Here is a 15292-nt window from a genome sequence, read left to right on the forward strand (position 1 = left end):
GATAAGCATGATTTGAGTGGTATACTCATCTTGTACCTATAACATGGTACAGCCTAGGTCTTAGACCAGTGCTGGATCTTTCCCTGCCATTAAAAGTTACAAATGTCACTACAAAAAAAAAAAAAAAGAATCATCTCTCCTAAGTTTTATGATTTAAAATTTAGACAGCTATGTTTAGGCGGCTGTCTGGCCCTCCATAGCTGACAAAGAATCATCTCCATAATGCAATTCATGCCACTCCTTTTATGTAGTTCTGCCAGAGTCTTCTTCAAAAGTGCCTCCCTTTTACCTTTGGGAAGTAAAAAAATTCACCCACCCTGATGATTTAACATAACAGTGCAACTGGACACTTGAGCAACAGACACATTTTGTTTGCCTGAGACTGCTCACACTCTGCAAGTCTTCTTCAAAAAAGAAGTGCAAACAATTATGCTGAAGCTATTAAATACAGAAGAATGAAAATACTGAGTCAGACCAGAAGTCTACCTAACACAATATCCTGAATCTAACAATTCCTCCAGGAGATGGTCAAGGATACATTTAAAAAAAAAACAAAACAGGATCACATAGTTGGATATTTCACTGATTTATCTAGCCACCATCTAGCATAATTTTTTCCTCAGCACAATCTTACCTCTTTATGTACCCTTTATTTCACCAGAATTAAATCAGGGAAATTTTATTCAGAGCATGTGCAGATTCTCTATATATCAAATTCATCAACAGTACAATTTCTTATCTATATAGGCAGTGTCCACCAGATCATCAGTGTATTGACACATTCAGGTAGATCTAAATGGTGTGAGGATTTTTCTAAAAGTCTTTTTTATGGAAGATTATTTCATTCATCTGCATTTCTGACGCAAAGCAAAGATTAAAAAGACTCCCTATATAGCAGACTACAGGGCTGTATCATGGCTTCCTGACATGCAATATATCCAGCGGTGTGAAAATGGGAAACTATTCCTGATGGAAAACACTCCAAATTGCAACTATCCAGCTGTGGCCCTTGGTTTGGAGCAAATGTACTCAAAAGCAAAGATGTTCACTATGTGTCAGTGTGTTAGACAGGCTCATGTTAGAGAAAATGAAGAAAATAATGTAAGCCATAAGACACAGAGGAGAGACATGTTTTTGCCATCAGGAATAACCTTTTGTTTTGAACCTCCCACCTTCACTGAACCTGCCACTCCTAGTAGGGGTGTGCCTTTAAAACCATTATTTTGCAGGTTCGGGGCTCTATTTCTTGCACTGCTGTGTAAGACAAGATTGAGAAAACGGAGACAATCTTCCCCTTCACTGAAGAATAACTTCACCATGACTCCTGTTATCTTTGGAACAGGTGTGAGTGAGGAGTCACAGAAAACACTGTGAGCATATACAGATGAAGAAACAGCTTGAGCTCAAAGTGTCAGTGCATTCTGTCTTTGCTCAGGATATGAATATGCAGAAAAAGTCCACAGGGTTTTCTGCATCACAGCAATGGCAACAAATTTCAGGAGCTGAACAATGAGAGCTACTAATGACTGGCACTTTCACAGCAAGAGAGAGTAGACAGAAGAGAAATCAACTCCTTGTAGAGGTAAAGGTGGAGGTAGACGTGTCCTTGGCCTAGACAGGAAATGTTTGTACATCAGGGCACTATCTATATGCTTGTTTTCTCCAGTAGCAGCAAGCCAGTTCACAGCCACCTATGATGCTCACATGGATGATTTACGGAGCTGTTGACAGGGACACACACTGCACTTGTCTGTGCAGAGCTGTTGTGGGGAGGTGTATTTGTCACCCTTATGCAAGGCACAGAGACACGCTCAGCATTTGCAGTGAGCACATGAGGGAAGTGAGACTTTTATTCATTTCCCTTTCTTCCTCAGGAACTTTCAGTATTTAGGCAAGCCTAACCTGGAATAACCTAATCTAGCCTGACCAGGAATAATGCTAGGAAGCAGAAATGTGTGCAGGGATGTATTGTGTTAGTCCTGTCACTAATGTTTCACTTCCATTCTTACCAGCTGAGAAATAATGAGCCAGAAAACTTTTGGACTCTTCTAGAAACTTTCCCTTCCCAAGAGCACCAACCACCCACTACTCCATCACAGTATGTCACTGGCCGTTCTGTTCCAAAGAACACAGGTCAATTTGCAAGGGTGACTTAGCCCAGTCAAAAATTTCACTCAGGCTTAAGGTTGTTAGAGTACTATACATTTCACTGGCATTTTAGAGCAAAGTAAGCTGATTGAAGGGGTTGTCCTGGATTGGAGGACAGGTATTTGCCAAGAAAGGCAGGAACTCCTCCCAAGATGGAGCATGTAAACCCTTTCCCTCATGATTATAATAATTTTTGAATCAGGGACTCTCAGGAAGAGATATGGGGGGTAGGAATAACAGCTCTTTACTAATATACCTAACCAGACAAACGGAAACAACAGCAGCTATGAAAATTAACAACAAACAGAACAATAACTCAGCTCCCGTCCCTTTTCGGCCGCAGACGCTCTTCCTGCGCTCGGTACCGGTGGTGGGGACGGCGCAGGGCCCGCGCAGCTGCGGAGGCAGCAGGCGGCAGCGGGGAGGCGGCAGCGCAGTGTCCCGGTGGGAGAAGGGTGTAGGAAGGGCTCCCCGCTCACCGTGTGGGTCACAGCGCCCGGCTGCGTGCTCGCAGGTATCAGGCTGGAGCGGGGAAGGCAGCAGTGCAGTGTCCCACAGCAGAGAACCTGGCTCCCGGCATTGGGATGGCGAGGGGTGGAAGCGAGCAGCCCCCGGACCTTTTCCTCCGACCCCGCTGGCGAGCGAGAGAGAGCCAGACCCCACCCATCCCTTTGTCTGGAGCTATCACGAGCTGGGTTCAGCTCGACAAGCTTTCTTAGAATAATAATCGGAAAAATTCCCCAGAGAGACAAGGAAAAAAAAAAAAAAATGGTGAGGGAACAAACTCGAACCCCCAACAGGGGTGAAAGAGAAAGCTTTGACTGAAGCACAATAGTGTTTCTTTTCTACTTTTCTTACATTTCCTACAACACTTTGCATCTAGAGAACTTAAACTCCTTTCAGATACTAACAAATTATCTTAATTCATCCTAAATAAAGTATATTTTTCCCATTTTGCTGAGGCATGAAAACATCAAATGAGTTTGTCTGATATCCCCCTCTGAAAGAGCTAGGAAAAAACTTGGACTATCCCAGTTCTCAATCCCTTCCTTGGGCCACATGGAACCAGAGTACAATGTAAGGGTCAACCCCTCTGTATTACAAAAGATCAAAATGAATTCTTCCCTGCATGTGAGGAGCAAGGTGGAAGATTCCTTTATTCGTTCTTGTCTACCTCACATGAAGAGATGAAGGAAGGATAGAAATTGTTCTGTTTAACCTCTAGGAAATAGTTCCTGTTTCTCAAGCTTAACCATGTTCAGACAAAAGTGGAACCAAAAAACTCTCTATATCCAAGATATTTGTTGTATTTCCCCAGTTTTGCTCTTCCTTCTTCTGTAGAGCTTTCTGGAGCCTTCATCAGAGGAACGTTGTATTGAATCAAGGTGGAAGATCATAATTCCCAATTTTTCCCCAGTATCTTTGTCATCCTTTGGCACATGAAATGTTCTACATGTATATTTTTATGTCTTAATTAAGGTAGTTGTCCACAAATTCATCAATTTAAAACCACACACCTGGAGATGAGATAAATTAAGAAACCCACTAGCTAAAAAAAACTGAAATCAAACCTCGAACAAACAAAAACCAAGGAAAAAAATAATTAAAAAGTCTCTTTTTCCTTCTTTAAACCACCAACTGAAATACCAAGTGATGCCTAGGAGAAACTGTGTTTTAGATGTTTTACACCCCTATTTTTTCCCAGAGCCTATGTTGGCTGGATCAAGCTACCAGGTCAAGGTTCCCTACAGTATCTCTTGCTGCTGTAAAGGAACTTAAGATGATAACAATTACACAGCGTTTTGGGAGCCAGAGAATAACTGTGGCACTGGAGAGGGGTTTGGAGCTACAACGGCTGTAACGTAGTGAAGCATGGCATTCCAGAAATGCTTTGAGTTTAGGCTGAAACGTTTCCGTTTGGAAACAAGAAGTGCATGTGCTTGTTATAATTTTCAGTTTCTCCCATTTTTTTTAGTAAATAAAATGCTCTGAAAGGCATACATGGAAGGTTTCAATCCAGCAGAGACAAAAACATGCAACAAATCACTATTTTTAATAACGTACTTTCAATAACTGATCTGGAAAAAAAAAATTAAAAATAAAAATTAAAAAAAAAAAAGGATGGTAGGCTAGGACTTCTTTACAGAACCCTTTCACAGAGCAAAATTTTCTCCTCCCCACTGCATCCTGTTGCATGAGGAAACTTCAACTACTGTCAGTCTGTCAGAGTGACACATCTATCAGGCTTAAGAAGGCAGAAGAGGAAGGTATTTTCTTGAGCCTGATCCCTTCAGAGCTACTGCCTGAGCAAGCACCCAGTGCTCCCATGGCTAATCCCTGGGAACGTTAATCCTGCCTGTGAAGTTTTACCCAGAGAGTTTGTTGATGGGTGACGGTGCCCTTTCATTGCAGCTTGACAGGCAGTGCCATCACACTTTCCTCCAAGCATAGTTAAACTCACCTACTGATCTTCTAGAGGGATGTTGTACCAGAAACATATCTATCTGTTATTACTGCAGAGTTATGAGGCAAGTTTACAGGCAATCCATCAAATTACTAGCTTTCATGCCAAACTCTTATTAAACTATTAGTTACTGACACTTTAGTAACAGCATTTTCTATGAAGTGATAAAGACACTTGATGTATACAAGGTTTATCTGGGAGAACTTGTAAGAATTCTTGAAATTCTGGTTTTGGAAAAATGATGTTGTCATCCTAAGGCTTCAGTATTTAAAAATAATTAATTCAAATAATATTGAATTGAAATTTGGCTTATTTTAGGCAATGCAATGGCCCTTCTGTCCTTCCAATATGTTAATCAGAGCTGATGCTAACTGAGAAACTTACTGGAAAGGAAGATGAAATACTTCAAATGAGCAAAATTTTGCAGCAGATTAGAAAGCACTGTCCTCAAATAAGATTTTGAAAAGTAATGCCACAATCTCACATTTTTCCAACTGGCTAGGGCATGAATGTTTCAAAATATTTCTAACCATTAAGATCTACAGCAAAACTAAAACTGAACTGTCAGGAGATATCTAGGACACCATAGGGAAACTGTGTTTAAACTGTGTTCTCCCTGAAATTCCTGTGAGGGCAGAAAAGCAATTACATAAAACAAACAAACAAAAAAAAAAATAAAGTGGCCCAGTTCAGATTTATTAGAGCAGAGATTATATTCTTGCTGAATGCAGATATTACAAGTACAGCAAATCATCCTACCTTAGAGTGCCACAGCTTTTTGGCCATGCGTAGCATCACTGGACCAATCTTGCACCTCAAGAACTTTTCATGCACCATGCTTCACCCAGGGCAATGGAAGAAGGCTGCAGCATGCTCTTGATGACCAAAGCTACTTTACTCTTCCTTCTTGAGCCATTTCTTTCTCCCCTCTCTCCTCTTTTGTGTTTTGTCAGCCTCTGATGGTCATACACTGGAACAGGCTTCAGAGCTTCCCTGGTGGTTTAACTGCACTGGTTTGTTCAGAGATGTCACTGGCAGATACAGGAGCAGCCAAGGAAAACAATGTTTTTTCCTAAACATCAATTAAAATGCATCAGCTTCTTAAACAAACATTAGGGAGATTATGTTGCTCTGCAGCCCTTGTGGTAAATATGATTTTGCTGTTTAACGCACGCATAGACAGTTTGGTGAGAACGACACCTCTTTAAATGGTCATGAATTAGGTAATTTCAAAATTTTTATTTTAAATATTTTGTGTTCATTCAAATAATTTAAAAGGTTATAGCCTTTGTAATAGTTATCTCAAACAGAGACATTAATGAATCATTCATCAAAAGGCAGGGAACAAGTGTTATATAAAATGCTTCAGAAAACATACCTTTGTTCCAGTAATTTAGCAGCTGGCAGCTGCCACATCTTCATGCACACACACACACAGACACACATACACACAAACAAGAGAAGAAATGGGCTTAGAGATACCATGGACAAAGGCTAGGGGGTGAAATTTTCAAAAGACTGTGTGGTTTACACACTCACATCCTACCCAAGAACGCAACTTTTGAATTGCCATGACACTTTTCTTGCAAAATTATCATGCAGAAATCCAGTTCTGTGGGAGTCCAGAGTATTCCTCTGGCTTCCCTGGAAGGTTTAAGACCCCCCTGGCAGGGTCCCCAAAGACCCTCGAATGAGACCCAGGTGTCTCAGGGGCTGGATTTAGCTCCTTGGAACGATTTATCAACATTGAGAGAAGAAATGCAAGCTGCAAAAATAAATAGAGTGTAAATTAGACTGTTAGAATGTAGAATTAGCAGATTTCTAGAATGTTTGTGATAAGGGACACATGGCCAAGATGGAGAATTTGGGGTGTGGATACCTCTTCCTCCTCCTTCTCCATGTCATCCATGCTGGGTGACATGCTGGCACATTTAGATTGGATGAGAACAGATCTGGACCATGTAACAAGATTGTATTGTATTGGGGGTCATTTGTAAATACCTAGTATGTAATTTAGACTAGATAAGTCCTGCCTTTACCAGGCAGATTCTGCCTTGGACGTCTAGCGAGCAGACCGCTGTTCGCTGGACAAAGCATTCCTGAGATAAGGAAGAATAAACAACCATGAAAACCTCTAAGAACAGCCTCCTGCAGCCTCTCATCGGTGGGCATCGGAAAGAGCTGGGTTCCAGACCACCTGCATGTCCACCTAAGGTGATCTCAGGTCTAAGGAGACACCTCAGGCTGTGACATAGTTCTCCTGTTGGCACTGCAGTCCCAAGGCACAAAGGATACAGGGACCTCCCCACCCCCAACCATACTACACTGGCCCAGGAGTATGGGCTCTTCTCAGAGACTGGTCCCTACAGAAAAAGACCACTGTGACCAGCACAAAAGCACCCCATGCCCACAGCTGCCTCTTCAGGCTGGATGTGAGAAACTTTCAATCCAATACTGCAGATGAAAAGCTCCATCTGCCGAAGGGTCAAAGCTGCCCACCTATACAGTCACATTTGCTTCCTTCATACCTGTGCTTTATCATCATTAGCTGCTTAAACAGAGGGCTGACAGCTGCCATTGTGCTGGGCTTGGGATTTTTTCCATTTCTCTCCTTAATGTGATGGGTAGTGTGTTATTGAATAAACAGACAAGACACATCCTGGGAAAGGTCAGAATTCATAATGAGCAAGACAAAACAACCTATCCCCCACATGCATATAATCAGGCCTGACTTCCATTAACATGAGGCAAACAGGCAGCTTCCAACTGGGTACCTCGAGGCAATGTTATAAATATAGCTGCAGGCTTCACCAATTTTATTCAAACAGGAATGAAGGCTAACACACTAGCTAACCGGGAACCACAAAGGAGATTAGGAAGATGTGAAAAGCAGACTGCAGGTGGTTGTCTGCACCTCAGACAAATGTTTTCTCCATTCATTGTTAAGCCCCCCATTCATTGCTAAGCCCCCCAACTCAGTCTGGAAGGAACAAAATGTGGAATCTTCCAACAATTTTTGCCACATCTTCTGTGAAGATCTGATATTAAAGCAATATTACTTCTTCTTGATAATACATATTTTTGACATTCTTTCCCTGCTGTTAGTTTTCAGAAAGACTACAATTCAGCAGTCAGTATCTCAGGGGGATCAGATGTTTTGAAACATCTATTGCTAAGCAAACTTAAATTAAAACAGCTTAATCAGGGGCAGCTGTTTATCCTCAGAGTTACAACAGTGCTATTAGCCTGATCTGAACTGGATTTGGGTACATTGCAAACTCTGTGGTGGATCATGCCTGAGTTTCACTCTATTTTGTCTTGGTTCAAAGCAGAAATATGCTGTTGAAATACTGCCATCACCACAGGCATCATAAGACTTCAATTAACTTTTTGGGGGCATCAGTTACAATTGCCTTTACCCCAGCAGAGAAGAAGGTTGGCTATAGGTAGCATCAATCGTGCTAGTGCTTCAGTCTTCCAAAAGCCAACAGGCATCGATGAAAGGTTCGCTCAAGCACAAACAAAATTCTAAGTAGCTTCAAGGACAATAGATAACTTACAAGACCTGACCTGTACCACCAGAATTAAAGAGTTTGAGGCATATTTATTAGTGGAATGTGTACTCTCTCTCAATGTATACTCTCAAGAGTGACCTGATATATATTGAACTAGTGTCTAAATAGCTTTATCAATACTGGGTGTATTTAATGGATATTTTTTATGATTCAATTTCCATGCAAGGACCCATTTATCCTATCAGAAGACAATTCTGCATGGCAAGTTGACACATATCAGATGTGCTTATTTCCGTGACATTTGAATTTCTAAGGAAATTCATTTTTTATGCTCCTCATTTTCTTTGTTTCCATATTCCCAAGAAGTTGCAAAGCTCAGTGCTTCTTCTGGCAGGGCATACTCAGCCCAGAGCAGGGAGAGTGTCCTTCATGCTGTCCAGAAAGAAAATGCAGACAAGAGCACCAGCACAAGCAATCTGCACACACTAACTTCTCTCTCAAAAATACAGCAGGAAATTGCAATTGTAAGAACAGTGCTGCTGCCTGGGGACCCTGTTGTTCCTCAGGCTTCAGTACTACTGTGCCTGAGCCTGAGTGGTTTTGTAAGGAAGCCATCTCACTCACAGTTCCATGCTGCCCTGATGAAAATTGCAAGGACACTTAACCACTAACTGGGCATTAGCATGAGGAATTTATCTCTGCTGGAACGTGGACCAAGGCTCCCTGTGTGCCTGTGTGGTTATTCTGCCACCTGAAAGAGTGGTTTCCATGAATCATTGTTTGCAGTGAGGAAGCTTCTCCCCAGCTCCAGCCACAGGAAAATGCACAGCTCTTGCCAGGTGAGCTGCATGTCTTCTGAGGGCAACCTCTTTACATTCTTTTGTAAACTGCTCTAGGATCCAATATGTAAAATGTGTGGATGGGCCTCCATCTGAGTTTATAAGAGCTGAAACTGCACATTTGATGTGTATGCTGAAGAGCTCACAGCATTTTTCACTCAACGTGCTCTTTGCTGAAAGAGTCCTCATAAAAAATCACAGTGAGCAGCTTTCTCAATAACATATTGGGATCCTGAGTCCCAGTTACACAAAGTGACATGACTTGGTGGGTCTAGGCCACTTAGGTAATTTAAAATTCTCCATCAAGAGATCTTTTTTTACTTCCAATTTTAGGAAGAAGCAGAAATTACAACAGCGTGGTGGAACCTGCACCTAACAAGGCAAGAGATGATGTGAAAGGGATGCAGGAGTAAACAGTGCTTGCAAGTAAAATCCTGAAAACCCTGTGCTGGGACAATTCCTACCTCAAAATTCACATTGCTGGGAGAAAATTAACAAGAGTTCACAGAGTTTGCCCACGACAACCCTCAGATTGATCAAACAGAAACGGATGGGGAATTCTGTAGAGACTTGAGGAAAGGCATCAGTTTGGAATCAATCGTGAAAGATGCATGAAAATTTATAAGACTGGAGAGAAAAGGGGTAATAGCAGCAGGTAAACCTCAGTTCAGCATTGCCAGAAAGTTAGGAAGAGGAAGTTTTAGTACCTATAGACTCTAATTAGGATCTTCAAAGTATCTAGTCCCGTGGTTTACCTGTTTTGCTGCTAATACTGATGTTCACCACTTGTTGGTTTACTAAATAACCATAAGTGTTTGGATCCTGATTTGATTTAAACCATGTGAGCCAAGCAGTTGCTCCCTACAACACACCAGAAATTTTCTGACTGCAGGGGACAACATAAGAGGAGGATCAGGCTTCTGGGTCCAAATCCCAAATCCTTAATAATTTCTGAAAACATGACTCACCCAGCATAATTGTCCTCATCATCTGGAAGTTTAGATCACCATTTCAGTACTTCATGGAGTGCTTTGAGGTAAAAGCTGCCTTATAAAAATATTTTATGTTTAACACTTTGGCAGATGTGATATTCTATCTCATAAAGGATAATGAGAGTGGCATACAGGATAAAATAATACTAATACAATTTTATCTTATGAGTCAACCCAATCAGAATTTAAGTGCTTATCTAACAAATAGGACAGTGACAAACCAGAAACTCCTCAGAATGGGTTTTTAAAAATGTTTTGTATTTAATTCCCTTTCACACCCATTTTTTAAAATTATTTTTTAAGAGCTGAAAGAATATGATATGTAGAATAGATATGTAAACTCAGATATCTCTTCAAATGGGAGCAGATAAATTCAGACCTCAGATTTTAAAACCTACATAAACCTTAGGAGTTTCTGGAGCTTCAAGTAGAACCATATTGCCATTTATTCTCCACTCCTGGCAAGACCATGCAAGATGCAGTTCCAAACCCAAATATTCCTGGATAATACAGACTGCTCTCATTCAGACAGTTTCTGGACTTGTGTAGTCAGCTGTTTCTCTAACAGAAACTACTTGGCAGCTTTTTTTAACACACATAGATGACCCAGTCTCAAAGTTTTATACTTTGGATAGGATTATTTCAAACCTCATAACTATGTGTTGAGATTTTTTTTTTCTTCAGTTAGTTTCATACTCTCAGTATTTTGTGGAGGGTGGGGGGGTGGTTTTGTTAGGGTGTTTTGTTTGGATTTTCTTTCCAGGGATTAATAAAACTAACATTAAAAAAAGAAAGAAAGTAGAGATAAATTTATACATTATGGATACTATGGAGAACTAGGGAAAAAGAGGCTTGAGTCTTTGTCAAGCTACTCTAAGGAAAACAGAAGGAAAAGAATTAATAACAATAATTAACACCTGCAGAGTCCGTGAGCTACGTGATATTTTGGTAAAAGCATGTTTACAAGAGGTAAATTTCCTTGGATGAAGGAAATTAGTTCTATCCTGGTTCTGTGATTTAAAAGTCTATAAAAGTACGGTTGCTTCTTTAATAAATTGCTTTTCTTCTGCCTCTGAAGGAAGTAATGTGTTGCTATATTCTTTTCACTGCTTCCTAGCCCTATAGCAACACATAAAGTACAGTGTATCCACTAAGTATCCACCCAGATTTAAAATGTGATGGGAATCTGTAATATCTGCAGGTTTTCTATGTTGGAAACAAACTGCAGGAGAAAGCTGTCTCAAAGCAATGTCTGCAACACAGGGGCAGGAATAAACATTGAGAAAGCACAGGAGTCTCTGGTTTGTTTTCTGAAGCTTGTCTGCATCCTTCAAGGATGTAACCAGGCCCCAGGTAATGGACTGCAACAAAATTTGTTTATTCCAAAATTTGTTTATTCCTTTATTAAGCTAAGGCCTAAAGCTCTACAGTCTTGGATGCACTTCCATTAGAAAAAAACACAATGTCTTTCCAAAAGGCTTCCCTCCAGAATGTGTTCCTTCTACACAACTGAATGCTATGCATGGTCTATAAAGCTAGATATCAAACCCACCTTTCAGTGGTGAGCAAAAGAATCTACTTGCTCACAGATATGTGTGTACACAAATGCTCAACAAATTGCCAAGTCCACTTACAGACACAGGGTCACACCTGACACCTGTCAGCTACTAACAAACTTTCAGGGGCCACAATGACCACTTTTTGAGCAAAATCTGCACAGCAGGATCTAGAAAATTCACCCTCATTCTCTCGGTCTGAACATTCAGACCAGGCAGCCACCACTTATAGAACAAACACTTTTTTTTTTCTTGGTTTCATAGAGTTCTAGCCCTTTCTTTTCTTTGACATGTGCAAAGCATTTTACATTTCATGTAATTTTTTTCCTTCAAGCTATGCATGTGAACAGCTTCTGAAACTCTTTCAAGAGCATCTTCAGAGCATAATTTCTTGTTAAAAGTATGTTTTAGACAGGAAATCTACTTTAAAGGAAATTACTTACCAACAATACAAGTCAACCCATTTAGTACCCAGGACACCAAGTTAAAGGAATTACAATCCTTTTCAGTACTTGAGTGTCCCTTTACTTACGCCACTATCCACTGGTGTAATCCCTCACCTATGCACACACAGTATCCCACATCCATAGGCAGCTATTAATGTCCGCTACAGGAATTTCCTGTTTAGAAATCACAAGATCTTGTGCCTTTTACTAAGAAACAGCCAGCAGTGCCAAGGAAACAGAGCAAATGCTGTAGAACTCACATCAGAGAAGAGAAAGCAATGCTAGCCCCAAGCAAAACTCCTTGTCAGCTCGGTGACCACCTCTGACAGGGGAAGCAGGTCACCCTCAGGGCCTGGGGCATGAGCACTTCCCAGTGTCAGACAGTGCCCACAGGGCTCTGTCCTTCAGACACTGCCAGCACAACAAGGGCTCCAACTTCCACTTAGAGGTGAGAAGAGAAAACATAAAGAAAATTAATTTCCATTTTACTTAGTGCCTTCATAGAATTTTGTCTCCCTTTGCTTACCCCTTATTTTTGAGACAAGCATGTTCTCAAGAAAAAGAACTACCCGTAAGGAGCCCTACAGCCCATGGTCTACCTCAGGTCACAAATCCCTGCCTCTAACTTCTTCACTTCTACATCAGACCCCCTTCTGGTGCAGGGTTTCCACCTGTTGATGGTCAAGGGTCTTCAGTTCTGCTTTTGGCCACATGCTGCAAATAGCAGCAAAGCACAAGAGGCACTTGAAAAACAAGCAGTGTTTCTGGAACTATTTACAACCCAAACAAGTTTCAACTGCTGCATAGCCAGCAACACTCATTTTGGTAGTTCAAGTTCCTGGGAATGTGGTCAGCTAGAAAGTCGCCCAGAAGATCTCGCGATGTACGAGGAGATAGGGCCCCTCCCTCTCCATGGTGTTAACCAATCACATTTGGCATGGTGAAACTAAGGAAGTGACATAAGCATCTTACGGTTACTTAAGCCGGTACCTACCGGAAATAAACGCATTTTGCCATCCACCATATTGGTGCTGTGAGCAATCTGTCCGGCCAGTTGGTAAGTTCGCCGTGGTCTCCCTCTGGACCAGGTCGCCCTGCCTTGCTCCCCGCACACAAGGCAACATGGGAATAAAACTTTTTTTTAAAATTGTTGTTGCTGTTATTGTTGTTGCAACAGAATAGTACACTTAACCCCAAGAATTGGAAAGTTTTGATCTCCTATAAGAAGGAGAGGGTCTATAGATCCCATAACCTATTTCCTTTCCAAGCATGATCACTTCAATTCCATTTTATTTTGAAATCCAACAATTTTAACGGTATAGTTGCTAAAAGAGATGGTCTATGAAAAGAAAAAAAAAACCAGAGTAGACTACAAAACATATTTTCCCTGTCCCAGTCTGGCACCATTTTATGTATCCAAAACATTTTTTATAAATAATAATAATAATAATCTGCAGAGGGGCTCCATCATAGCTGAACTTTTTATTGGTAAATTCATCTCCTCTGAGCTTTGAAAGGCAACAGAGACCTCTTGTGAAAGGATGTATTGCAAGAACACACACCACAACACCTTCTAGGCAACTTCCTTGTCTTTTCCCTCTTTCCATACTAATGGGCTCATTATGTAAACAACCTCACCACAATCTTGTTCTCAAATAACAGAAGGAACCAATCTCCTACTTCTCCTTGTCCTGCTCATTTTTTAGGACATCCCTAGAGGAAGGTAATTTTAACTCAAGAAGGAGAGTGAATTTTCATGCATCAAAAAAATTCATATTTATTTCAACAGGCTTGAAATCAGATCCATATGCTTGCAAAGTGCACTGCAATAAGCCCAAAGATGGCCATTTCTGACACAGGCTCAAACCCCAGATTCAAGAGCACAAGTCCTGCACACAGGGACCTGCAATCTGTTCCTCAATGCTGCCCTGCAGCATCAATGGAATGGCTGGAATCCATGACTTGGGTGATCAGGTCTCAAACCTGAGAAAAATAACCCAGCAGAATTCCTGACATGACCCAAAGAATCAGGAATCAGAGGTTGTTTCAATTGTTCTACTGGACATTGCAAGTGAAATTTAAATAACTGAGGCTCTCCAATTACATTCTGGAAATAAATAAATAAATAAATTTGTTGTCAGACTCTGGCTGTTCATCAGTTAAGAGCAGTCATGAGCCATTGAAGGATGGCTGCACATAGACAATCCAGTGTTTCATTCTGGTGTCATGTTTGCATTTTTTAGTGTCACCTGTTACAACAGTAGCACCAGTGGTCTTTTTTTTTTTTTTAATATTGGGGCATTTTATTATTTTTTAATTATTATAATTATTTTTAATATAGGTGTATTTTTTAATATACTGCTTCCTGCAGTAATTTGGAGAGGCCAGTGCTGTTGCAGCACCAGTTCCGTGCCCAAACTGAAAGATAGTAATCATGTACTGGGCTGCCAGCAGGAAGAGAATTGCTCACAACACCTCAAAAGCCTTTGTTCTGCCAGGTGCTTCACCTTCTCGTGAGAATGCTGGAGACCATGAGAAGAAGCTGAGTAGCTTGAGAGGAACTTGAAAAAGCAAAGTGCTATGAAAATCCAGTACTTCCCCCGAGGAGAAATAAAATATCAGAAAAGAAGAAAAGAAAAAAAAAAAAAAAAAAGCAAAGAAAAAAAAAAAAAAAAGCTGAGAAAAGGGAGGTTGCTGAGGTCACAAGTCCTCCTTTGATACTCTGCCTGGCAACAAGCCCCAGTTTCAGCAGCTAGGGAATGGCTGGTCCAGGACTAGTGTCTGAGCTCCAGCAGAACCAGTTAGCCTTAGTATAGCACAGGAATAAAGCTCCTCAGCTCTGAGTCAGATGAAAGCAAACAGCCCACATTGCTCCATAAGACAGAGAAAAAAAACCCCACATTTTATCTCCAGCATCTCCATCCACCCTGAATCTGTTAATCACTTGGGGACATGACTCACAAGACTGTCTCCCATTCACCTCTGGATATTTCTTTGACAGTGTCAGATGGGACATCACTGACAACAGTTTACTCATTTCAGCAATAGGCACAAATCTTGGATTTCATCTCGAAAACAGACAAGCTGAATGGGAGGTGAGGGCAAAACAGTGGCCAAAATAGCCAAGTCTTCAAATTGTGAAAAACACAGGGTGTAATTTGCTGCCAAAGGGTTACTTCTGCAGGCACAGTTTGCAACAGGAAACCATTCCAGAAAAACAAGGCTGCAGAGGTTTCCAGCAGGGAAGCCTTAGGGGATTCTCAGTAGGAGAAGGAGAGAAGACTACATTTGCAACCACATTCGAGGTGTCAGCCCAGCTCTCTCACAGGCAC

This window comes from Oenanthe melanoleuca, chromosome 2, assembly GCF_029582105.1.
Source record: "Oenanthe melanoleuca isolate GR-GAL-2019-014 chromosome 2, OMel1.0, whole genome shotgun sequence".
NCBI lineage: Eukaryota > Metazoa > Chordata > Aves > Passeriformes > Muscicapidae > Oenanthe > Oenanthe melanoleuca.